At 42.8% G+C, this 24,731-nt stretch overlaps 1 long non-coding RNA gene across 1 annotated transcript in view; it reads right to left on the bottom strand.

Annotated features, from left to right (window-relative positions):
* The window catches only part of LOC135580431 (uncharacterized), a 40,542-nt gene that overhangs the window by 12,102 nt on the left and 3,709 nt on the right, over positions 1 to 24,731 (bottom strand). The gene's annotated exons all lie outside the window — the stretch shown is intronic.

Here is a 24,731-nt window from a genome sequence, read left to right as displayed (position 1 = left end):
TGTTGGTTTTATTTTTACTATAGTTCTCATTCTCTCAACACAGTTAATAGTAGGAGTGGACTTAAGTTCAAGTTGCATTTCTATACCAGTAGAAAAAACACAAGCACACAGGGGCTTCCCAGTGATCAATGTGAATCTCTCCTGCTCATGGAGATCTCTTTTCCACTGAAACGTTTCATTGGAGGCAGAGCTCCTTTGCACAACAGCACCTCATTATTTCCCTGCTGAGATCTAACCCTACAGTCACAGGCAACCAAAACCCCACTGAATTCCTTAAACAGAGTTCAGTGTACTCCAGAGCAGGACCTGGATCTCTCAGGAATTGAAGTTGGCCTTCCTGAAAAGTTGGATACTGCTTTTCCCCTCTCTGAGCCTCTGACTTCTCCTACGCAAGCACTGAAGGATCTCGGTTCAAGTACTGTGGGCCAGTCCTGAAAAAATCAGAGTTATGCTCCAGGAAAACGTGAGATGCTTCTGTTCTGACTGCAGGGAATCATCTGCCCAGTCACCGCACATCTGCACATGTCTCCTGGGCTTCACAGAACAACTGCATGGCATGTGTACTGGCCGTCTGGCTTTCTCCCCCAAGTGAGGGAGCTTCTCCATGGGACAACAGGGGCCCCAGGTCCAAGAAGTCAGGAAGCGAGTTAGTGAGTTAAGGAGGAATTTGAAATGGAGAAGGGAAAAAGATTGGCAGGTAGGAAGAGGCCAAAGTGTTCCAGGTGTAAGGGACAGTACGAGAGGCAACGCAGAAATGAGTGGGAGGGGAAGAAGTCTGAGAGGTCGGGAGCTGTGTAAGCTGCTTGCTTTGAATTCCCAGGGATGTGCCTTGCTTTTAAATATCCCACTGCCTTTTTGAGGAGTGAGGTCACTTTCTCAGAAAATGTCCTAGGACTATGGCCCAACATGTGAAAATCCTGTTAAAGTATACAGGCTTGCCACAGTAAGCCTGTAATTTTAACAGGTCGGTTGTTTTAACAAGACCTATTTCAGAGTGCAAACCTATTTTGTGAAATATGTTTTGGATTAGTGCGATGGAAATGTGTTGGTTTTATAGGTCAATTCTCTACTGTAAATTGCTTCTCACTTGTAATGAATTTTTATCCCCTAGCAGATTTAGTCTTTTAACTGGAATTCATTGGACAGACACACAAACAGTTCAGTCTCAAAATATAAGTTGCTTCATCATGTTAACAATAACAGTGGACCTAGCTGCATTGGCTGGATCCTCACCATTAGTGGGCTGGTTATTCATGCTTCATCACCACCCCACCTCCAGTCCTGAGCCAAGTCACTGGCTGGTAGAACCTTACGGCTATTCTAAAATACAGTTATCTGAAAAAGTCCTCAGAGGAGGTGCTCTGTAGTGGGAGATAGAAAGAGTACCATTGTCCATGCCATTTTCTTCCCAATATAGCCATAGTCAGACCTTGTATATCCCGGGAGCCTTCCCTGTGAACAGTGAGGTGGGCTCCCCACTCCACTGTTCATGGCAGCTCTGGGCTACAGGAACCGGGAGAAGCAAGCTTGAGGGAGCTTCATCCTCGTTATTTAGCTCCGGGCTAACATGGTCATTGCTAATGTTTCCCAGGATGCAGGTGGATGGGGTTCTCCTCACCTAATTTTTGAGATGTCTGCATGTGAGATGTCTGGTCTGGGCACATTGCCTGAGCTCCTGCTGCAGCAGGTACAGCAGCAAGGACCCCATGCAGGTGTCACCCTCCCCACCTGCCACTGGCTCCTGACCTGAGGGGTGGGGTGGCTCCATCTCAGGTGGAGCTTTATCTTTCTTCCTTGGCTACCAAAAGGGTAGTTTTGTCTGGACATCCATCTTGAAGAAGCCTAATATTAGGAAATGAATGCAGTCAGCCAATAGCCCCTCGCTACCCTTTTTTGCCAGGGACAGAGGCATCTGCCATACAGTGGGTGGATTTCATGGCTGTGACAGAAATGCACCTGGGAATCAGCTGAGGGAAAATATTGTATAGACATGTGGTTCACAGACTCATCCTTTACCTCTCAAAAACTCCTGCAACATGTATGTTTTGAAACCGGTATGTTTTATGCAAATACCTTTCGATTATGCCTTTAGTCCTCTACATTCTGCTTGCTACATGTCATTAGTATTTTCCTGCAAATACAGGTACTCAGTGCAAGTGGAACGTTTTCATGGACTGGTGAATTTTTTTCCTAAGTCCAGAGACAGGAGACAGAAGATATTTACTAAATTAAGACAAAGCAAACAACCTCACCACCCCACAAAGATAAAGTGCTAGTTTCTATTCCTTTGGAAGCAAAACATTTTAGCTTCCTATTAGGAAATTATGTTTTGAATGTTAGCTAATATTTTTTTTTTTAAGAATGAAAGAAAAAAACATCTTAAGAATCAGGGAAAAAGTTTCAATTACAGGTTAAACGAAGCATTCTGCACTCATGGAAAAGAAACTTTTTGTTCTGGTTAGAAGATATTTTTGCCTTGTTTGTTTGTTTGGCCACTGAACAACAACAAAAAATTCAACTGTGCCCTGAGATTAAGCTCATATGTTTTTAATGCTAATGGCCACAAGAAAAAAAGCTCAATGTAAATAAGTTACATTTTCAAAATTAATGACATCTGCTAATTGAGTTTATCCAGGTAATAAAATCCATCTAATAAAATGTATCCATCAAATATAATTCTTCCAGTTCTATAAAAAATGTATGTTTCTTTGCCTGTATATCATCTGTGTGGAGATAATGAATACCTTGTGACATTGGGGTCACAGGTCAAATCCCAGACCTTATTACAAATCTAGGGAAAATTACTTTTTCACTGACCTGTAGTATGACCTAATAGTCTAGGAGGAGTTAAAGGCCAATTGTTCATTCAGCATCACCAAATAATATATATATAAGTGTATATATATATTTAATAACACTGATGCAATGAAAACTTACTCCTGTAGATGTGGATTTACAGCACGTCCACAGGGATTTCTCATGCAGATCTCAAGATGTCAAAAAACAACATAACCGCAACACTCTGAAGTGCATGTTTGAAATGAATGATGACAGACCTTGGTGTGTGGGGTAGGGTTTTATTGTTCCTCCAGTGACTTGCCATAGCCCCAGATAGAGCATATTTAACAACTCTAGATGACAAGCCTTTCTCACACTTTTAAGGATGTGGGTTAATTGCAGCTACTTTTGCTGGCTATGAGGAGACAAGGTGTTCAATGGTGTCGCTCCATGCAGCAGCACTGCCAGTGCCAAAACCCTTCTGTGAGGTCCCAGCCCTCCATTGCTGCAGCTTCTTCTGATGCCACAGTGCGTGGGACTGGGCTGCAAAACTGAGCCAGGGAAATGATCCAGGCCCTTAGAAAAGCCTTTGGAAAGGGGCACCTGGAGTTGTGGGGAGTTTTTCTTGCTCGGCTCTACAGCACATCCCCTCACATGACTGCACCAGGAGGGAAGGATGGCTGACCCACATAGTGCCCAAGACCAGGACCAGGGAGCGGGGCTCGGGGAGTGATGTGGCCACTGAAGACCTTGTAACATCTTGAAACGACACCCTAAAAGATTACATCAGCCAAAGGTGCTAGCATGCCTAAGAGAGCAGTTTTAATGTGAAGAGGAGGCTGCTGCCTTTTCCGTGGCTGAAGATATTGTCCAGCACCAGTTATTATCAGGCCCTTCATAAGAGCCCCATGTGGTCAGAATGGGGGAGCCTTAAATAATCACACATGTTTTCTACATTCATTTGCTCCCTTTTTTCAAGGCTTAGACATGTTCTCAGCACACAGGTCATTCAAACGCGTCTTTCTCGGCAAACTTTCATCCCGATTCCCTTCCAGCCTGCTGCACAATAACATCTCCCATGTTTCCTTCAATGGCTGTGTTGAACAGCATCCTGTGTGTTTGAGCTTGCCTTGATTTGCAGGTCTGCTGCCCTATAATGACTGACAAACAGGCCACAGATTACTTCCATTTTATGACTGGAGTTTAGGGAAATTGAACATCCTAATTAAGCACAGATGTAAGGTTAAAGTGTAGAACAATCTGGACTGGTTTTCATTTAAGCCCTTTTCTGATTCATTTGGTTCCATAAGAGAGTCACAATTAGAAAAAAATATTTTGTCAATGTTGAAAGACATGTGATGTAGAACTGATTGGATTAAATCTGAGTTCATGTGAATTTTGGCAAATTCAATTAGGAGAGGCCCTTGCAAGTACTCTGTGGAAAACCTCCAATGGCTTTGCAAACTGTATTTGGATTTTCCAGTCCATAACGCTGCATGCGTTGACAGAGCGCCATCCCAGCATAATGTGAGAGCATTACAAACAAGTTTCTTTGCTTTGCAGGAGCCGTAAGTTCAGATGCAGAGTGAAACTGCAAACCCAGGCTCATTTGAAGATTCCAGACCATGGAAAAGACCAGGTGAGTGCAGGTTAAGGGGCGACTTGAGGAAAGACCTCAGTAAACTGCTTCAAACAGCTTTTGGTGGTACAAGAGTCATAGGCTAAGTGGGAGAGCTTTCTGAAGGAGCGGTGGCTTTTTGTGCAATTGCTTGTCTCATGACTGGACAAAAGTACCCTAATTTCTGCTTGCAATGTCCGTGTGCCACCACCATGAAAAGCTTTTAATACCTGATATTAAAATATCTTATGAAATGTTTCTGGGTCTGAAGATGGTGGGTCTGACCCTGCTACTTTGATAGTCATCTAGTTGTTCATGGCTTTGGTTCATAACGTTTTTGTGGGGAAAATACTTGCAGAAGTACCTGTGTCAAGCCAGATCTACTTGGTGGGGGGTGAGGGAAGATTGACTGAGTTTTGTTGAAATCTCTTCTCCCCGAGCAGACAGAAAGAAATACCTCCCTGTTAGACGTAGTAAGACTGAAACAGTTTTCTTCTATTTTCTGACTTTGTTAAAGATGAAATCCAGCTCCTGACTTCCCTTATGCTACTCAGGAATGTGCATCAATTTTAATACTGGTAACATATGTTGTCAGTTTATATTATTTTTAATAATCTTTTGTTCTGTCTGTGCTAGCAAAGCACGATCACCAGGACTTCTTTGGCTTGATAACCGTTCTGTATGAACTAACAGACAAACAAGAACAGCTTTGTTTTCATAAAGCAGTTTTCCTTCCCTTAGAAATGCAATGTTTTGTTATTGATGCAAAATGGATTTGCCTTTCTCAAGTCTCTCTCTCCTCTCTAGTCAGGCACTGGATAGTGCTGCAAATAAAAACAAAACAAAACAATAAAACCAGTACATTAAAATGGACCCCTGCAATACAGTCAAAATAGAAAGCAAGTAGAAGGCTTGGTGAAAGAACCGCAAAATTTGTTGGCCGTTTCCCATCTCTCCCCATGGTGAGGGACTGTCACATGTGCCTGAGGGGGGTAAAGTCCCTTTTTGCTGTGGCTTTCTAAGAAGCCTCTAGCTATGTGAGCTTTGCCTAAGTGCTTGAACTGATTTCAGAAACTTTAGAAACACTCGTTGCTTTTTGATTCAATTTACAGGGCCTCTTCTTCTTTTCTTTTTCCTTTGTAAAATATGGGGGGGTGTAGAAGTAATTTCATACTTTTCCTGAAAACAAAGGAGGCAAAGCCCCCCTCTATGAAGCCCCCCCAAAACGAGAAGCCAAAGATATCTTTGTTGTGACAGAGGAACTATTTGAGCTGCAGCAGCTGTGGCTGCAGATCTGGCTCCTCTGCATGGAACACGTTTCAGCCATGCCCAGATCGGTGGCTGATCAGGCTGAGTCCCTTTGCAAAGTTACTTTGCAGTGAGGACATTACCTACACCCAGAGTCCCTCAAATCAAAGTTGTTTCTGTTCCCCCTTTCGTCAAAATTTTGTCATTGGTGATTCTGCCAGCAGCAAGAGTTTTATCAGCCCCTTCCAACGCAGCTTTCTTCTTTTGCACGTCTACCAGTATTGGCTCGTGTCACTCAAGTTTGTACAAAAACGTGGCAATTCATCTTGCTGATATATCTCCAACTCCTGCTTTTTATTGACAGTTTTCCATACTGGAATAAACTCTGGGCTTCATTGAGTCAGTGGGAATTTTGCCTTTTCCTTTCATCAGGTCAAGATTTCCTCTGTCATCTTCAGATACCATCGTGAACTTGCTCCCCATTTTATCATCTCTGCCTGCTCTGAAACTTGCTTCCTATACTCCTTAAGTACTCTTTCTTTTTCTTCCAGTGCCCTTCCCCTTAAATGCTGTACTGCAGTTGAAAGTCCTTGTAGGAAAGGCCGGGAAAATTTTCTCTGGAGAACCTGAAAATAATACATGCAATCTTCTGCAATCTGGTATACCACAAGGCAGAAGAGGAAATTGCACTCAGATCTTTTGCACCATTAGAATTGACATAAAGATTAATCCTTCAGACTTAGGTGGAATCTGAGCTGGCTCTTCCACCTCTCTAAGTTTTGAACATGTAATTATGTCTCTGTGGGGAGAACATGGATAGATTTTGTATGACACAATTATTCTTCCCCTTGTCTGGCCATCATGAACAATGAGGCCAGCTTTCTTGATACTTCTTTGGAAGGGTGCATGCAAATCTCATTAACAAAGTAAACGCTAAATGTTCTTGAAGCTTTGCTGTAGTTGTTGGGAAGCCAGGATGGGTCACGTTGCAAACTTGAAAAGAAAATTACTAAGCTAGTGATCTCTGATTTGGAAAGAAACTTTTCCTTGGAGGTGCTTTGGAGGCATGTGGGAATGTTTATTTGTCCGGTATATGTGAATTATTTGGTTGCTTCTTACTGAACTGTGGATTATTAAGTTATTTTTTATTGAAGTACTTTTTCAAATCCTCTATAGCCAAACCAACTCATACTGTTATGATCTTAGCATGTTGTTGTTAAAATAGTGCACAAAATGTTACCCTTTTTTTTTTTTTCCTTTGTCTATAGTGGTATTGTGGGATATTGTAGAACTAGCAAATATGAACCCACTGTTTGGCTCTTCTTACAATTCAAGGAGACATTTTGAATTAGTTGACTAAAATGGCAGCAATGCTACAGGTTCCACCAAAATCAGTTTCTGCATCAGTTGCCTGGGATTTTATGAACCTAATTTTTATTGAGTTAATGGATGGCAGGACATTACTTCTGAAGCAGAGCTGAATAATTCAAGGATACTGATAACAGCTACTTTTCAGCACCAACCTAAGCATGTAACTTTAAAACTTAGCATCATACAGAGACCACTGGCAGGCAGATGGAACCTAGAAGCACAGCTCTGTTAAGCAGTATGTAGGATCATATCTAACTTAAGAACATTTACCCCTTCCCTGTAAGCTACTGCTTGTTACTCTCTAAATATCTTTCATCTGGATTTGTTTTCTTCACTGAAGGAAATGTGGTTCTGGAAAATGTGCTTTTCAAAGGCACTGAGACAGATATCCATCCAACTTGCATTGGTTTTGCATGGGTATGAAGTCCACAAGCAAAATTTGTCTAGGAGGATGTGATTTCAGTCCTTTTTGAAAATGACAGAGGAAACAAAATAACCATTCTTCTTATCATAAACACACAAAACCTGTGACGCAGCTGACATGACAATGTATCTCAACACATTTGGTATTAAAGCCCCGTTTATTTGGCCTGTTCACTTACTTATGTGCAAAATCCAGCTCCTAGTCATGCATTTCCCAGCCTATAGTGTGACCTGGTGCAATTCAACTGTACTAATTTCAAGATCATTAGAAAAAAATCCAAGCATCATATTACTCTGTTCATTACATATGTACATGGAAGCAGCTAATGAAGCTCAGCTTTTGCCAGGCAAGAAGAGGAAATTTGCAGCCTTGTTAACACTTTTGAAATGAGAGGGAGAAAAATCTCGACTGGATGTGCAGATCTGCCTTCTTACCCGCACAAGACAGATTCTGCCTTGTGCCTTTGCAGCCATGAAAAGAAGCAGGACCAAAAGCTCTCCTAAAAATGGCTTGGATTAACTAGTTTGGAGATGCACCAACTTTGTCATTTCCAGGGAACTGGTTAGAAATTTTCCATCTGAATTGGAAATGACCTGAATGGAAAGAAAATGTTGCCAAACTGTTAGGAAATTATTCATGCCCACCCTCTGTTTTCCTATAGCTGTCCTTTGGCCTGACTCATCTCCTCCTGGAATCCCTGGACATCCTTCCCCTGGGTTTGTTTGGAACTTATCTGGTCCTTTGCTTTCTATCTAGAATTTCTGAGACACTTATATAGAATTTTGTAAGTTAATGTAAAAGTAAACATCTATTGTACAGAGAATAAATACTGAAAAGCAATACTGTTTTATGTAAAAACCATTCTGCTGTAGACACTGTGCACACGATCCAATAAAACTCTTAGGAACACATAAGAGGAAGGTAGGGTCCTTCACTTTGGGGTGAATTTCACATGTAAGACCTCAGCTTCACTGAGATCACACTATGAAACAACCTATTGCATACACCTTGCATTGAAAACAAAAGGTAGAACTTCATTGAAATAATCATAAAACTATTTTTCCTATACTAACTACAGCTGTGGGGCATGTTTCTATGGAAACAGTTTTCCTTACGTGCTTCTCTATAGCTAAAGGTCTCAAATGGACCTTCTGTCTACTCATTGCCTGTATAAACTGCGGATTCTGTACAATAATCTCTAACACAGATCAGCTGAATCTCCTGATATGTGTCAGAAAACATTATCAGGAGGCAAACACCAGTTATTGCAGGTTCCCATAAATTTCTAGATAATCAGGTCCTTAGTGGCAAGTTGGCATCTTAAGTGTAAGGACTGTATTGAGGAGTTTTGATTAGAGGTCATTGTCCTATCCAAAGCTGTAACACATGGCGATGAATTCTGCAGCTTCACCTTTGCTATACAAAGATTTATGTTGCTTTGATTTGAATAATTTATGCTGCATACTGCATTCTAGATACCAGACGCTAAAAACAATTTGTTCTTTGTTGACATAAGTAAAACTCTTGCAAAATTGCTGATTAAACGAGCCATGCACTTTTAATATTTCCCTTATTGTAAACCATTACTGTAGAAAAGAAGGCATAAGTAAAGCTGATATTCAATCAGTGATGCCTGGCAGTACAAGCTAGTTGGTAAAGCCACATAGATAGTGAAACAGCTGTTATATAAAAACACAAGATAAATTGCTTACAGTTTTAGAAATCCTCAAATTATCATCTACTAGTCCACACTGTGCAAGCTGTCTTTATATTATTCACACTCAGAGACACTTAAATATAAAGGTATACAAATGCAATATTTTTTTTTAATATGCTTGTGTACATGTAGTAATCTGTGTATGAATAATGCAGAAGCAGTTAGGGGTATAGACTAATATGTACATGAGGGGGTCTTATTTGATTCAGAAGAAGGCAATGTGTACATTTACATTTAATATAACAACTGAAACGGTTTGTTTTCAAGCTGTCAGTTGTTATCATTGGTAGAGCATGGGCCACAGCTATGCACATGGTTATGAGAATTAAATTGTATTATAGCAGCTCCTAATAAATTATGAAGATGGCAGGCAGTAACTTTTGAGTCCACAGTATTGCATAGCAGGGTGAGACTCATTGAATCCTGCTTTAGAGTTCAGCATGACTCTGAGAGAGCTGCTGGGGATCCTTTTGGAGTCAGCGAAGGAGAACCTTCAGAAAGTGAAAGCGAGCCATCCCTCTGGGACATGCAGTATGGGCTGAGATGGGTGAGATAAATGAAGCAGAACAAATTCCCCCATAAGGGTGATAGCCTCTTTACACAGTATAGGAGAGGAAGCCCACACCACCAGTTTTAACTGAACACTGAACATTTAGATAAGTAAATGTAAGTAATGTGAATGCAGTTCTACTTCTCATTACCCAATATCTTCAATGTTACATTTTAAAATGTGATTCATTTATGCGTTTAATTTAAAATCCACTTCACTTTTCATCAGCTACATTCTCAGTTTACTCTTTATACTTCACTCAGTTCAGGCAAAATAAACAGACAAGTCTGATATTTTATGTCATAATTTCCTCTTTCTGGTTCCCTTTAGTGGCATGGGGTTCCTTGGACTTTTTTTTTTTTTTTTTTTTTTTTTATGAGAGACTTTTACAGCTTTTATTTTACATATTTTACATAGCTGATAAATGTACATCCTACATAAGTGTGCTGGGTGAACCTGCCTGGGTGGGCACAGTGAACTCAGGTAGCAGGTGGCAGCGAGCAGTGAGCAAGGAGAAGTTTACTGTGTGCTCAAACACAACTCTGACGTGTTCACGGAACATCTGGGCGCTGAGGACAATGTCCCAGTTTAAAACTGTGGGGAAGCTGTGTGCACGGTTCCACACACCCAGTCACTGCTGCTGCCATGGGGTGTTATCCGCTGTGTGCTGGGAGGGAAGGTCCACACTATTAAAATGGCTACAGATTTCCTGAGCTCACCATTATTATGACTGTTTATACCAGGACAACATGTGCCCAGAATAGCCAAGAGTTACTTTCACCATTTTGGGATCATGTTATGGCCTCCTGAAGCAGTCTGTATATGGAATAATTCCACTTATCCCTGTGGAATTTCATTAGATCTTTTCCTGGATACTCAAAAGAGGAGTTTTGCTTGTTTATTTTTGACACTTCTCTTACATAAATTTAACTGCATTACTTTTGCTATTGTTTGACTAGCTAGGGCTTTTATTTCCCCTAGATGAACAGCTGGAAATGTGTGCAACCCTGAAAGCTTTGTAAAAACACATTCAGCATGGGAAAGTGCTGTGGAGTGAATAAGGTGTAGTGGATGACATTGGGCCAAATAAGGGGAAACCTGTGGAAAAAGAAGCCTATACCAAAGTTGAGTTCCATCAGAAGGACAGAAAAGACTTAAATAAATAAACCCTTAAAAACCAAATCCTTCTTGCCTTGTCAGTTCATGGTTTTGAATCAGTACCAGAAACTGTTTAACTGGTTTATTTATATCAGCTATCCGAGAATATCTCAGACCAATTAAACATCTCAGAACCGCATTACAGGCAAGTTTTATAGAAATTTTAAATACCTTTTTAAAAAAAAAAAAAAAATTAAGAATTACTTATGGATGAGAGGAAAGTCCAGAAGGATTGCAATCATTAAAAATATATGTAGTTATCCATTGTTGGGTCTCACGTGTTTAACTATATCAGACTCAGTAGTCCAATACTCTCATCTGCAGACTGCTTCCAGTAACTTTTGCAAAAGATAGCTGTTAAGGACATATGGCCTAGCACTAAACCAATTGCTATCCTGCATTTTTTTGCAATTTCTTTCTATTTTGCTTTTTGTTAACACAGCCAGATATAACCAAGCATATTGAAGCTGTAGTTAAGCCCCGTGCACCTGCTTGAGCTTACTTCCTTCTCCCCAAAGCCAAAGCAAATCTCTGTTAAGGTTAAGTGCGAAGAAAATGCATAAGCAAGGAAAAGTGCATTAAAAAAGGCTCTCTGGATCTGAGCAGAGTAGTGGGAACCAGAAATACCTCTGATCTGTAGCCTTCTTTGTCCCTGACAGAGGCCAGCTTTGCAGGAGAAGCTTCCAAATCCAAACGTCAGCATCTGCAGGTCCCCAAGCAATGAGAGCTCGCTCCTGGCCCTGGAGGCTCTGGTTGCCTGAACCTGCGCTGGTGGTCTGATGCCCCTTCAGTTATTGAGCTAAGTCTCTTCTGATTCCCTCTGCCTTCAACACCAATGTTTCACTAGCTAGTTGTAGTTCTGCATTTCCCACTCTGGTGAAGAGCCGCTCCATTGAAATGGTTTATTTGCATCATTTATAAATGCTCCTTTCCACTATCGCTTTAGCACACTCTGTGTCAGTGTGCATTTAAGCTATCAACACCTCTGTCTCAACATACCCTTTGAATTATGTAAGAGATGTAGGGCCTGCCTATTGTAATGTCATCTTCATTAATCAGCCTTTTAATTTTGCAGTATATTGCTGCTAGGGGCAAAGAATTGCCTGAGTTTTCTTCGGCTTTCACCGTAGCTGTTTGCTGTCGAATTTCAGTCAGTACTTTCTGTGGGATGCAGGAACCTGAATAAACTTCCCTTTAAAACCTCTGTGCCAAACGTTGCTCTATTTGTTCTGCCTCTCCATTAATTAAAGCAGTATACTGTTGCAGCTTTGCAGCAACCAGATAGCAGAGCTCAAGCTAAGACCTTATAGGCAGAGCAGGTGATTTCGTTTCACATCAGAAAGGGTTTGGCTGGCTGATGCTTTCACACTCACAAGCTCCCAAGCCCAGGAACTTGGGTCAACACAGCCCAGGTGGCATTCCTGAATTCCTGATTCCCCGACAGACAGAACAAGAGGTGCTGCCTGGCAACTCCATTTTATATCTCTTGGGGTTTTAGACTGGTGGTCATGTTCTGGTTTTGGTCATGTTCTCCATTTTAGGAATCATCAACAGTTACTCTCTTTTCTCTTTTTTCTTCCTGTTCCACTGCTAGCATCATTGTCATTTGTTGTCTCCTTTGCCACTTTTTCTGGATGTTTGGAGACTCCAGTCCTATTCTGCTCCCCCCAGGGCTTTGGATCTCCTGTGTTTTCCAGAATTAAGAAGCTGAACACAGATCTGGCGTTACTTCAGTGACCTGCTAGTCTAGGTGTCAAAACCATATATCCATTCTACCTTTTATTTCATCTGGTGCTCCCACACTCAACCATTTCCTGTCATTCTCCATTCAGACTGATTTTAGTGTTTCTATTGCAGATTTCTATACATTCAGGATGATAGATAACTGTAGAAGACCTTGGAGGACCCCATGAGGGATTTTTGCAGTTCTCTGGAAGTCTATTCATTCTCTGGTTCTTTTAGTTTTGCTCTCAACTTTGCATCACTCTCACAAAAATCTCTGCTTAATCGTGTTGTGAGCAGTTACCTGACACTTGGTGAATATATTCCAGTTCATCTACTTGTTCCTTTTCACCCGCTCCAACTGCTGAAGGCTTTTGAATGTGGGTTTGAAGCTCCACCTATAACAAGGTGGGCAAATCTATTGGCAAATTTTCGCTTGTTTCTACTCAGGCTGAATGTCCTTGATGGTCTTGTCTCCTCTCTGCACAAAAAGAGACCTCAATATAAGAAACATTTGGCAGCAGTGGAAGAAACGTGTTTGGCCTAGAAGGTCTGCTTGCAATATCTTTTATTTACTCTCCTCCACAGTCACATCACTTTAATCCTACCAAAGAAATAGAAATTACTAGTGCAACTGCCACATCAGTGTGGATGTTACATTGGCAAAGGGTATGTATAATTAATTTATTGTTATTAAAATGCTTATCAATCAGTTGTTCCCATGTCTGGTATCTCTTCGCAGGCTTTAATTACTCACTTTTAAGGAGTTCAAGGTTACACTGCACCTTTCTTTGGCATAAGGAAACTTCACTCCTGACTGGCATTATCTGTATACTTTATATAGTGGAAAACTAGTTAGTTTTTACACAACATACTGCTACTGAGTGTCTTCACTTGCCCTTAGCAGGAGTCATCATTTCTCATTGGATTCACTGAAAGGCATGGCAAGAACAGTTGCAGAGGGCACAATGTCTGAGCAAACAAATAAATTCCTGCAGTTTTCTGAGCGGTAAGAGATCCACTATACAGGACTTCATATAGAAACTCTGGGGAGCCTCCACGTCCCTCTCTGCTGACAAGAACACGACAGAGGTAGCTGTACAAGCACAACAGGGAGTGTATTCTGGCTATACCTACAACAGCAAGTGTCCCAGGAGCTGATCTTTAGGGCAAAATGGTGCTGAGGACCCAACACTCATGCCGTCTGCATTTTGAGGAATTTACTTTGATCTATATCTAGTCAGGTCCTGGGGACTGAACTCCCACTACTGATTGGTGTGCACCAGGTCAGCTCCCGGTGCACAGCTTCTAGCGGTGCCTGATGGTCATGAGTTTCACGTGACAAGCACACTCCTGGTCTGAGTTGAAAGGCTGATGTGGACACAGGGTTGTGCCTGGTATGGACTGGCTGCATCATCCTCTTATTTGGGAACAGGGAGGAGAAGCAGAGAGGGATTATGCCTGGGGTGGGAAGAGAGGAACTGTTTATATGGGTTATAGTAGATACCTTATTTAAGTACTGATATTAGGTTGCTGACAGCTATAGGCTTTCTGTGTGAAGGTATTATCTGTTAGTGAGAGATTCAGAGAAAAAACCTGAATTAAATGCTTTGAATAGACCTCTCAAGGGATTTGCCCCTACACCTGGGCAAGTGAGGCAGTGAGACTAGCTTCACAAATGAAAAATGTAAGTAGGTGGTACTCTCAGCTGTGTGGATGTGCATCCAGGCTCTGAGCTTGGACTCTTAAACGTAAATGGGGAGACTGGTATGTGAACCCACCTGAAAATTAATTTCCCAAGGTCAGGCCTTTGAAAAAATCTAGTGAAGCAGGCAGGCAATTACGAAGTATTTCAAGCATGGTGATGCATCTAAATTCATTTCCCACTGACAAGTGTCAGGCAGTTCCTTGATGAGCATCTCACTCAGGGATGGAGTGTACTCTGCAGCTCTGGTATGGAGGCACTGGTGGTACTGGAGGCTTTCAAAGTTTACATCAGGGATTTATGGCCTGCATGTGCGTCAGAAGCATGGCTAATTGTGAGTTGTGATTTTTAGGATCATGGGATAATTCAGGTAGAAAGGACCTTGGAAGGTCACCTAGTCCGACTTTAAATGAGGTCAGTTCTGTAACTGACCCGTGTGGATTTACAGCTGTATATGTCATGTAAGCTTTTTTGTTGTCATTGTTTTTGAAGACTGTGATTATGGAGATTATATATGTATTTTCCTAGTGAATGTTGTCTTTTCCCCTGTACAACATGCTTTGTTTAATACTAATGGTAGATGTAGATTAAGGATCTATATTACTTATTATTTGTAAAAGTTTAATTTTAACAAACTAAAAAAGCATTGCTAATATTCTATAAATAATTTTGCTGGCAAACAAATTCCAGAATTTAAATAATCATTTTGGAAAGTCATTATTTTGTCATTCTTTACAGTGAAGACGGTTTCCAGTAGCAGACCTAACTCTGACATCTTCAGTTTAACTTAGTAAGCAAGACAACCACCTGATTTGCATCACACATCTAATGCAAAGACAGAAAAACCTGGTTACTATTGAGCCTTTTTACTGGTCAATTGTCTGATAAAAAACCCAACCAACCAAACAAAAAAAAACAACAACAACTAACCAGCCAAACAACAACAACAACAAATGTTAGGAGATGTCTATTCAACCACTCATGCCAAAAATCTTTCTTAAAATACAATCTAGGTTAGCAAATATGCTCATACAGCTTTTCTCCCATTGGGCCTGTTTTATTTTAAAATCACCTTAGAATTAATAGAAATTTGAAGCGCGCACAAATTACATTTGACCTTTCATCCAATCTATTTATTGTATGAGAATGATATACCTAAATATGAAGGATCTTGAGGCAAAGGAATGTTGTCTAGTAATGCACAAATAGACCACAAAGGGAGTTTTATTCTCTTTCTTTCACATTGTAATTCTCTGAAGGACAGTATCATTTTTATGTCTCCTCCCTCAAGCAGCATGAAGTCTGTGTCCACAGAGCCTGAATATTTGCCATGGGAAAACAAAACAATAAAGAGAGAAAAACTAGTCTGAAAAATCTTAGAAAGTAAGGGACAAAAAACATAACCGTTTCTAGCGGTTGTTACTAGTAAGTTATTTTGAAAATTAATTGCACCTGTGTGCTTCTGGAAAAAAACAATCACATGAGCTATTATGTAAAAAATTAAATAAGGAAAATTATTCAGAACACTCCAATGCATTTTACTTGCATATTCATAAGAAGTAGGAATTAGTCCTAAATATTTACGGATATTAGTAGTCCTTTATACTTACTCCCCATGTGCCGTGCTACACAGGCACACAAAGTGACAGCAAGTCTGAGCGAAGACGCTGGCCCGTGTGTTTCAGTGGCCGAGGGCTACACTCACTGCGCTCTGTCTGCGGGTGAGGGAAGGCAGTAACCTCTGGCAGAGGAATAGCAATAAGCAGCTGGTGATGGTAACTTCTTAAACTGTTCCAGCAAGGCCTGCCAGATTTAATCTGATTGTACCCCTCATTTGCTATAATGGAGGAATAAAAAAAAAAAAGTAATTACTTAAACCTAGCCTCTTTAATGCAGTCTCTTATTTGAGGTGCCTCACCTTTTGGTGATTTAGGAGATAAATGGGACACAACTTTTTGAAGAGCACAGTAATTAACAATTTGTGATGGTTGAAGACAACAGGAATTGACAGCACATGACCTGGTTTTAAATCTGGACCTGTTGCCTCAGATTAGGGGGGAGACGGAGACAGATAAATGACTGGCCACTTTTAAAGCCTGGGCTCTGCTATTCCCAGCCACCCCCTAAAGGATTTGAGCATATTCATAGTGCAAACATGAGGTCTACGTTCTGTATGGATCCTCTCTTTCCGTGAATTTAAAAATCTTGGGAACCACTTTGCTGTTTAGTGTTTCTGTCTTAAGAAGGGCAAGTTATTTTTGGGTCACTGGTGGTTTCAACCAATCTACCAAGCAGAGCAGAGTAGATGGGTCAGTTTGGCAGACAGCAGTGATTGTTATTTCCTTGTAATCTGGTAAGACCTTGTTCAGTGGGAGGCAGAGACTCCACAGAGATGCTGTGGAGATATTTTGTGCATTTGGCTCATGAGAACAAGATGTGACGAACTCTGTGGCCAAAGGCTGTGGAAAAAAAAAAAAGAAAAGAAAAAAAAAAAAAGAGAACCTGTTAAACTTATTGTCTGTGTTATGGAAAATGCCTAAGGATCCCAAGGAACGTGAAACTGCCTAACAGTAGACACAACAAAAATAGAAGCAATGCCCTAAACTTTATAGACTGCGTAGATAAGATATACAAATGAAGAGAAGACAAAATGTTCTGTTTAATTCCCATCTTGCAGGTAGGAAACTGAGGCAGAAGAAGATTAAAAAGTGACTTACTCAACAGCACACAGGAAATCCCTCATGAAACTACAGATCACAAACCCCAGATATTCCAGGCCTCCAGCAGCAGCATCACCAAACCCTCTTCCATAACAAAACTCTTCTTGTTCTGGTTTTCACTGGTGGTTTTTATCTGCACCAAGACTTTCATGTTACTGCAGAGCTGGCCTCCTGATTTCTTTTTTTCTGTACAAAAGCTTATATATAACTATATATTGTGCTTGATGTCACACCTTAGATCAAAGTGTGCCTTCTTTCAAAGGAAAGTGGTTAAACTTCAGGCGGGTTGAGCTGACCCTTCTCCTTCCCTCGCACAACCCTCCTGAATACTTGATCGAGTCATGGGAAGGACAGTGATGGCTCGGAGAAAGGCCATGATGACCTCTGCTAATACTAACAAGTCTCGCTCCCTGTGAACACAGCAAGGATTCATTAGCACAGGGAGGATCCAAAAATATATAGGATGAAGAAAATTAGGCAAATTAAAGATGCACTCAATTTTGCCTCCTCTAAAATGGATTCCCAGAGGAGTGCAGTCAGTTTAACTAGTTTAAAAAACTATGGTGTCTAGAGGCGATGTATTTAACTGTTCCCTTCCTCCTTGCACTTTTAGCACCCAGCTCCTTGTCTTTTTCTAGTTGCCAGAAGGGTTTATGCAGGGTTTCCCCCCACCCTTTACAGCACAACACGGGCTCTTTGAACGTTTTCCTGAGACCTTTGGCCCCCATCCCCAGGCTTGCCTCCATGAGCGGCTGGCCAGCCCTCAACAAACTGCAGCGGTGCAGCTGCCACAAGCTGCTTTCTGGGTTACCCAAGCCTGGAAAGGCACTCAGGATCTCCAAAGCCTTTCATATCCCTCCAGTTGCTCCTTAATGCAGAAAGCAGGAATGTCCCACCATAGTAATCAAACGACGCTCTCCTTAAGCATGGTCTGTATGAGGGTTTCCTTGGAACCTCCCTGCAGCAGGCAGGGGAACCACTGAGAGCTGATAATCTTCTAATTAATAACACGGAGTTAGTGAATAACTCATGCTTTACAAATAAGTCAGCACATGGAGGTCTCAAGACCCCAGTGTATCCAAAGGAAGCCCGAGAGAAACTAATTGACATCTGTGGGGGCTACAAGGTCTGTTGGCTAGCCTTGCAGCTCTCCACAGCTGCTCACACGTACCCAGAGGAACTAAGGGAAGGCTGCAGGCAGCCAATTTTTAAACAAAACCAGAAACCCCCACAGCCTTGTCAATAGGTGGATATTTGCACGCGTGGACACGCAGTGAGGGGTTTAAACAGGAGCGTACGGTGTGATTTGGATGTGCGGCAGCCTAAGTCTTGTTTATTTAGCAACGCTGAGGACAGAATTCTTCTCTTTAAGGAAAAATAAATGAATAAACACTCTCCTCTCTGACAGTGCTCCCACCCCCTGCCCAAAAGGAGCAGAATTACTATGCTATTAAACCTTTTCTTTCCCATTGCTTTTCCTCCCTCAGCATTAAATGAGGACCCAGTGCAGCAAAGGGACCTGCAGAAGTCAGCCCTCGGCCTCCATTTCCTTGGCGCTGATATCAGGAGACCCAACTATTTCTGAAGGCCACGTCCTTACTGCTGAGCAGCTGAGCCCTCGTGAGCAAACCCCAGGCAAGCCACTGGCGGGGCACTTCTTGCCTCAAAGGTGGGGGCAGGAAATGCAGCCAAGAAAATAAGACTATCAGCTGGGAAAATAAGCCCCAAAGTCCCTCCATTTTGGGGAGACAAAAGAAAACACTCCACTTTGCTGCTTCTGGTGCCAGCAGCCCCATCAGCATCACCCTTCCCCCTGGTGCAGCAGCCCCACTGGTGCTGGAGAGTGGCCCCAAGACTCCCAGGTGTTCCAGGACCATCTCCTCCCAGGCCTCCTTGGAGGCCAGCACCATCCCAGAGCCTTTTGCATCACACAGCCTCTGGGAGAAATGGCTCCCCTAGGCCAGAAAAAGGCTGCATGTAACCTGCACTCCCAAGCCCCTCCCTGTGCCATTGCTCTCCTCATGGTGCAAGCAGCAGCAGAGCAGCTTAAATTGATCGTTTAGCAAGTTGGAGATTCCATGCGGCAAGCACAGGGAATCTTCGAAACAGCAGTAAAGCACATGGCAGAGTTTCAGTTTCCCCTGTGTTTCTAAGTCTAGTCAAGTCTAGTCTTCAAGCATTTCTAAATCCAATTCATCTACAGAAAGTCTGCACGCTTGCAAGTAATTAGCTTGGAAGATGTCTTTGTTGCCTCAGCCTGGCTCTGTATAATACGCTCTGGTGAGTTGAGGAATTTAGTTCACTTAGAATGGGGTCATGTTAAGAAACAAGCTTGCAATCCTCAAATTGCCTCTGTCATTGGAAAAAATAAACCTCTCTTTTTCAAATCCTATTTACAGAGGCACAACGCAAGCCCCCATCAGTGTTAAGTGTTGTGACCTGCTGTGCGTGGTAGGTGCTCCCCAGAGCTGTGTCCTGTCCCATCCACAGGCAGTTCCTGGCGTTAAGTGAAGCCAAGGGTGAAGCGCTGACACAATATAAGGGAAAACCACAAGGACGGGATGTTCCAGGAGTAATGAAACACTAGGGAAATTAGGAGTGGGATGTATATATATGAGAGACATTTCAATGTGCAATTCAAGGGCTGAGCGTATTAAATGAAGTTTGTCATATTACTTATCCCACTGATTTTCCTCCACCAGAGCATGGGTTTCTGGCTACTTCCACTCTTTCTTTTTTGTGCTAGACACAGGGCTGTGTTGCAGTGAAAGGCAACCAAGCTCAGACAAAGCTGAGGGTGTCTTATCTGGATAAACATCCCTCCCACCGGCAGGTTTGCTGATGTTGTTTCACACCATAGAAAGTTGAGGATGTTTTGGGGGGTACAGCAGCCTTGCTGTGGGGCTGGTAACCCAGGGAACACTGCTAGCTCCATCTCGCTAGGCTTCAGTCCAAGAGGACTACCCCACCAAAGGAGCTGGAGAGTACAGTAGGGAATTAGGAGCCTTTTCATGCTGATGCTCAAAAGGTAGAAATCCAGTAACCTCTTCCTCCCCAAAGAGGGGAAGGAAGAAAGGGCAGGGGAAGGAGAGGGCAAGCTGCTTCTTAAACTCCCTTGCAGACCTCCTCCCACTCTATGCTATTCTCACCCCTGACTCCTTAAAGCCTCATTTGGCAAGGGACTTAACTGCACATCGGACCACTGTTGTATAACTTCTACCTAGAGCTACTGTTCCCAAGCTTCCCACCTCTCTGAGTCTCACCTACAATAATCCCTATCATAAGCACTTCTGCATAACCCTCCTCTGTACAACATGGGAGGAAGCCCTGCCTGCTGCCAGTGGTAGAATGTCTCCATTGTGGCCCCGTGCAGGCGCTGTATATAATCTTTCTCTGCCAATATATGTCTTCTTGAGCTGCCCCCCCATCCCCCTCCCGAAAATAAAACGACTATTCTTTTCTGTTTTAAGTAGGTTTCGTGCAATAAAAAACATTTTATTGCTTCCAGTAATTGGTATTTAATTTGCAGGCCTTTACAACTTGCAGAGAACAGACCGCTTTAGCCAGAGAGCTGGTATGTGTGTGCACTTTGTGGATTTTATTCCACTGGCACTTGCTTAGTTGACTGGTGTAAAATGATACAATTATGGTTTTGCAATCAGAAAGGCTGCAGATAAAGACCTGGAGAGATGTTATAGGGTCCTGGGTCCAATTTGAAGCAGCAGGCAAGACAATATAATTTTAGGGGGCGCTGCCAGCCTCAGACATCAAAACTTGACTCCTGTTAAGTGTTTTCCATTTTACTGTCAAAATATCAAAGGCTGTTATTTAAACCCGGAGTCTCTTAAAGTTGATTTTCTTTCTCTCTCCTTCTCCCCCACCTCTTTTTTCCCCTTTAACTGCCCCGATAAACTTGAGGTGAGGGAACCTGTGAAATGTTAGCTCCCTTGCTCCCCACCCCACCGTTCAGGGGCATTGAAGCCCGCCGAAGTCCTTAATCTTTTTTGGGGGTGAAACCTCTCTCTGTCCGACCCCATTCCTTCCTACAGCAGCCGGGCGGGGGCGGCGAGGGGTTCTCTGCCCGTCGGCTGCGGAGGGCGGCAGCCAGTGCCGAGGCCAGCTCAGGGCGGACCGGAGGGGACGCGGTCCGATCCTTTCTCAGGAGAGCTGCTGTACCCACCGATTTTCTCCCTGGGGTGTTGGGGCAGATCTCAGCAGCAGGCACCGGCCTGCACACCTCGCCCACCCGCAGCCTGCACGAGTGGGGACCGGAGACAAGGGGGGTGTCCGCCCTTTTGCTCTCTGGGGCACAGCTGCAAATCTGCCGTTAACAATCTGTCCCGTTCTCCCGACAGGCCGGGCCGGGCCGGGCCGGCCGCGGATGCAACCCCGGGCAGGGCAGCGTCCCGCTCCGTCTGACCCAGGAACAGCGGGGAGCCGGCGGAGCCCCCGGCCTGGCCGCGGGGGTGGGGAGGGGGCAAACCACCTCTGCCGCTGAGCCCTGCCAGATCACGGAGTGGGGGCTCGCAGGGCTTGTGCGTGTGTGTGTCCGTGCCTGTGCACGCACGCCCGTATGCAGGGATCCGTCTGTGTGTGTGAGCGTGCGTGTATGACTGCCCACGCGTGTGCATACTCTCCAGGTCTGCGAGGACTTACCGCAGAACGGGGCGAGCAGAACGTTGAAGAGACCTTTCGAAAACACGCGTGTCGTTTCCAACTTGCTTTAACCGTACGGTCACGGCGGAGCTCACGCCGCCGTGGTGGAGTGCGGGTCAGTGGGGTGCCCGCTGCCCGCTCCCCCGACCGCTAAACCTCCGCGACCCCGCGGGGGCCTCCAGCACCCACCCCGATGCACGGTGCCTTCCCTCTGCCCACGACCGTTGGCAAGGAAATGGGCGAGCTGTACCTTATTCTTACATTAAAATATAGGCAAATCCACGGGCTTCTGCTTGTAATAAACTCGCAAATGAATTATTCCTTCCCTTGAGTATTAAACTATTATCTGATTTAAGTTTACACTAATGTTTCAACAATTTCATTCTGGTAAGGGAAAAGGGGTGGGGGGGAGAGGAGAAGAGAAGAGACAGTTGTGCCCTTGACAGAATAAATAAATAAATAAATAAATAACCCCTAAATAGTCTTCTGTAGGAAAGAAGTTAATATACTCAATTATTTTCTGCAAAAGATCATAACATCTGGAAATTGATATCAAATGGTGTACAATCCCTGAGAGACGATAAACTTCCACTGTATAATATTTCCACTAGAAATCTTAATAATCCCATAAATCTTCCCTGTGAATTGGGAAAATGTAACAGTTCATTGAAATGCTCATTGGGAAATAATTGAAAAAATGTAATAGTTCACCGAAATAGTCGCGGGGTTTTTTTCCTTTCTTTGGTGCTGTTGCTAACTCTGTGCATGTGTGTAAATATTCCTACTTCGTTTTAAAGACATACATGGAATATTCCCTTGAGCGCTGCATACCATAAAATAAAAATATGCCCTTTTGACTTATTAATCATTATTACAGAGTTCAAAATTGCAGCGTCCCTCGCACATTACTGAAGGAGGGAAACAATTCTCTCTGTGTGTATTTTGTCTTGCTAAAATCAGTACAAACTTTACAGCTCGGAACTTTTTTTCTTTCTTTTTCTGCGGTTTTTCTAATGGACTTCCAATTCTGCTCGAGTTATCCAGGGCGACTAAAATCAAGGCGCTACTCGCCCGTTATGCTCACCCACTAAACTGTAATTAATTACACACAAAAGAAATTGCTTATTGTAATTCACTACGTGAATGTTTAATTTTACACAAGTAGATGAGGACTTGAACGCGTCTAGACTTCCTGTAATTAATATATGAGTAATTAATGTAGCTGGCAGTATGCGGTTTAAAAAAAAAATAATAATTGTGATAGAGAAGAGACGTTGTGGGGGGTGTCTGTGTGTGTGTGCGTGAGAGTGCGTGTTTGCATGTGCCTCCGTGTAGGAGAGAGGAGAGCATTTGTGTGTTTTTGTATTGAATTAATGTATCCCTTTGGTTGCGTTGCTAGAAGTCGGAATAAAGACAATTAAGCCCTTAGCATTTCTGTCACACTCCATTAATTACTGTAGCCGCTCCATGTCCCGACTGCTTCGTAACATATTCATCAGGTACGGTACCCGTCCAGCAGCCTCAGCCGGAGAAGTAGGCTATTGTTGGTTTAAACTATAGCCTTTCAAGTGTTCTTTATTTTACTTCTCATCCAAGATTGTTTTCCTCTCCTTTAAAAATGTTTTTCTAAAAATAAAACTCAACATAAATGTTTTAAGATTAGATTTGCAGGGAAACAGTTTAATTTTCACCATATGTTGCCCCAGCGGCGTGTAGATTAAAAAAAAAAAAAAAAAATCTTTCCACTGAAGCTACCAAAAAAAAAATCTAATATAAAAAAGTATTCTTCCCAATGCGTTTCCCTCCTGTGGGTCGTTTTACAGCCCCCAAATAAATCTTTAAGGTTGCAAGGAGGTAAAAAAAAAAAAAAAAGAAAAAAGTGCCCTGATGACGGAAAAGCAAGTCCTGCCGTGATAATGTCCTTTATTAATATTATAGATGTGTAGTGTGCTGGATGGATCAATCATATCCATTCACAATCAGGATTAAGAGAGCCTATTTTAATGAAAATCTATTAGTCTCTCATTTGAGACACGGATGTTGCTTAAATCAATAAACAGCATAAAAGAGAATACGACGCAGGTTTCTAAATAAAAAAAAAAAAATCCCATCTATGAAACGTGTTAAGGTGCCTGTAAAATCCTGAAACCCTCGATCGATACTTATAAATATTTAATTTTTTTTTAAACACAAATTGAAAACCATTAACACTGCATCTATTCTTATTATTAAAACAAATTGTCCTTGGAATTATGTGCTGTGGAAATGGAGCCAGATTGAAAGGGCATCCACTGAAATATGTTTACTCGCTTTCATGTAAACCAATAAAAATCTGCAGGAGTCTGTAGAGTGAGCAGAAAGGTTTGATGTACAATGTCCATGATTACAGTCTCTGAATTAATCAAGAGAGAGAGAGGGAGGGAGAGAGGGAGGGAGGGATGGAGATGGGGAGAGAGGACTCAGATATCTACTCAACCAAATCTTCCTCTTCAGGTCAACGCTTATTAAAGTGTGGATTAAAACGATGTTTTTTCTGTTTGCTTATTTGCTCCAATTCGACGAAAATAAGCTGACGAGGGAGGGTGAGAGGAAATCAGTTTTGCCCAACGTCATACCATGAGTCAATGTACAAATGTAAATTCCTCTTATAAATATGAAATCCAATACTTTGCCTTGGAAATGCTTAAAGCTAATGCAACGCTTAAACTCATTCATAATTATTCCTCTCGCTTAACTCGGAGAAAAACTCCCAGTGGTCAAGAGATCCCTTCGAAAGCTGAGCAAAAAAACAGCACATGTATCGACACCACGCTAAATAAACGCTTTTCTGCCATACCTGGCCCCGGGCTGTTCCCCGGCAGAGCGAGATTCCCTGCTCTCAAGCCTTAACCCTAAGCCTCACACTCCTACCCATTTTTGAGCACTCGGGGCCACCCACCCCCGGCTCCCCTCGGCCGGCAGCCTCTGTGCACCCCTCCGAGACCCCGGGGCTTCGGGGGCTGCGGGGAGCGGCAGCCGGGGAGGAGACGGCGGCCCGGGGGCGGGCTCGGGTCTCCGAAGGGGA

Source organism: Columba livia, chromosome 1 (assembly GCF_036013475.1).
Source record: "Columba livia isolate bColLiv1 breed racing homer chromosome 1, bColLiv1.pat.W.v2, whole genome shotgun sequence".
Lineage (NCBI taxonomy): Eukaryota > Metazoa > Chordata > Aves > Columbiformes > Columbidae > Columba > Columba livia.
This window is presented reverse-complemented; position numbering and strand designations above follow the sequence as displayed.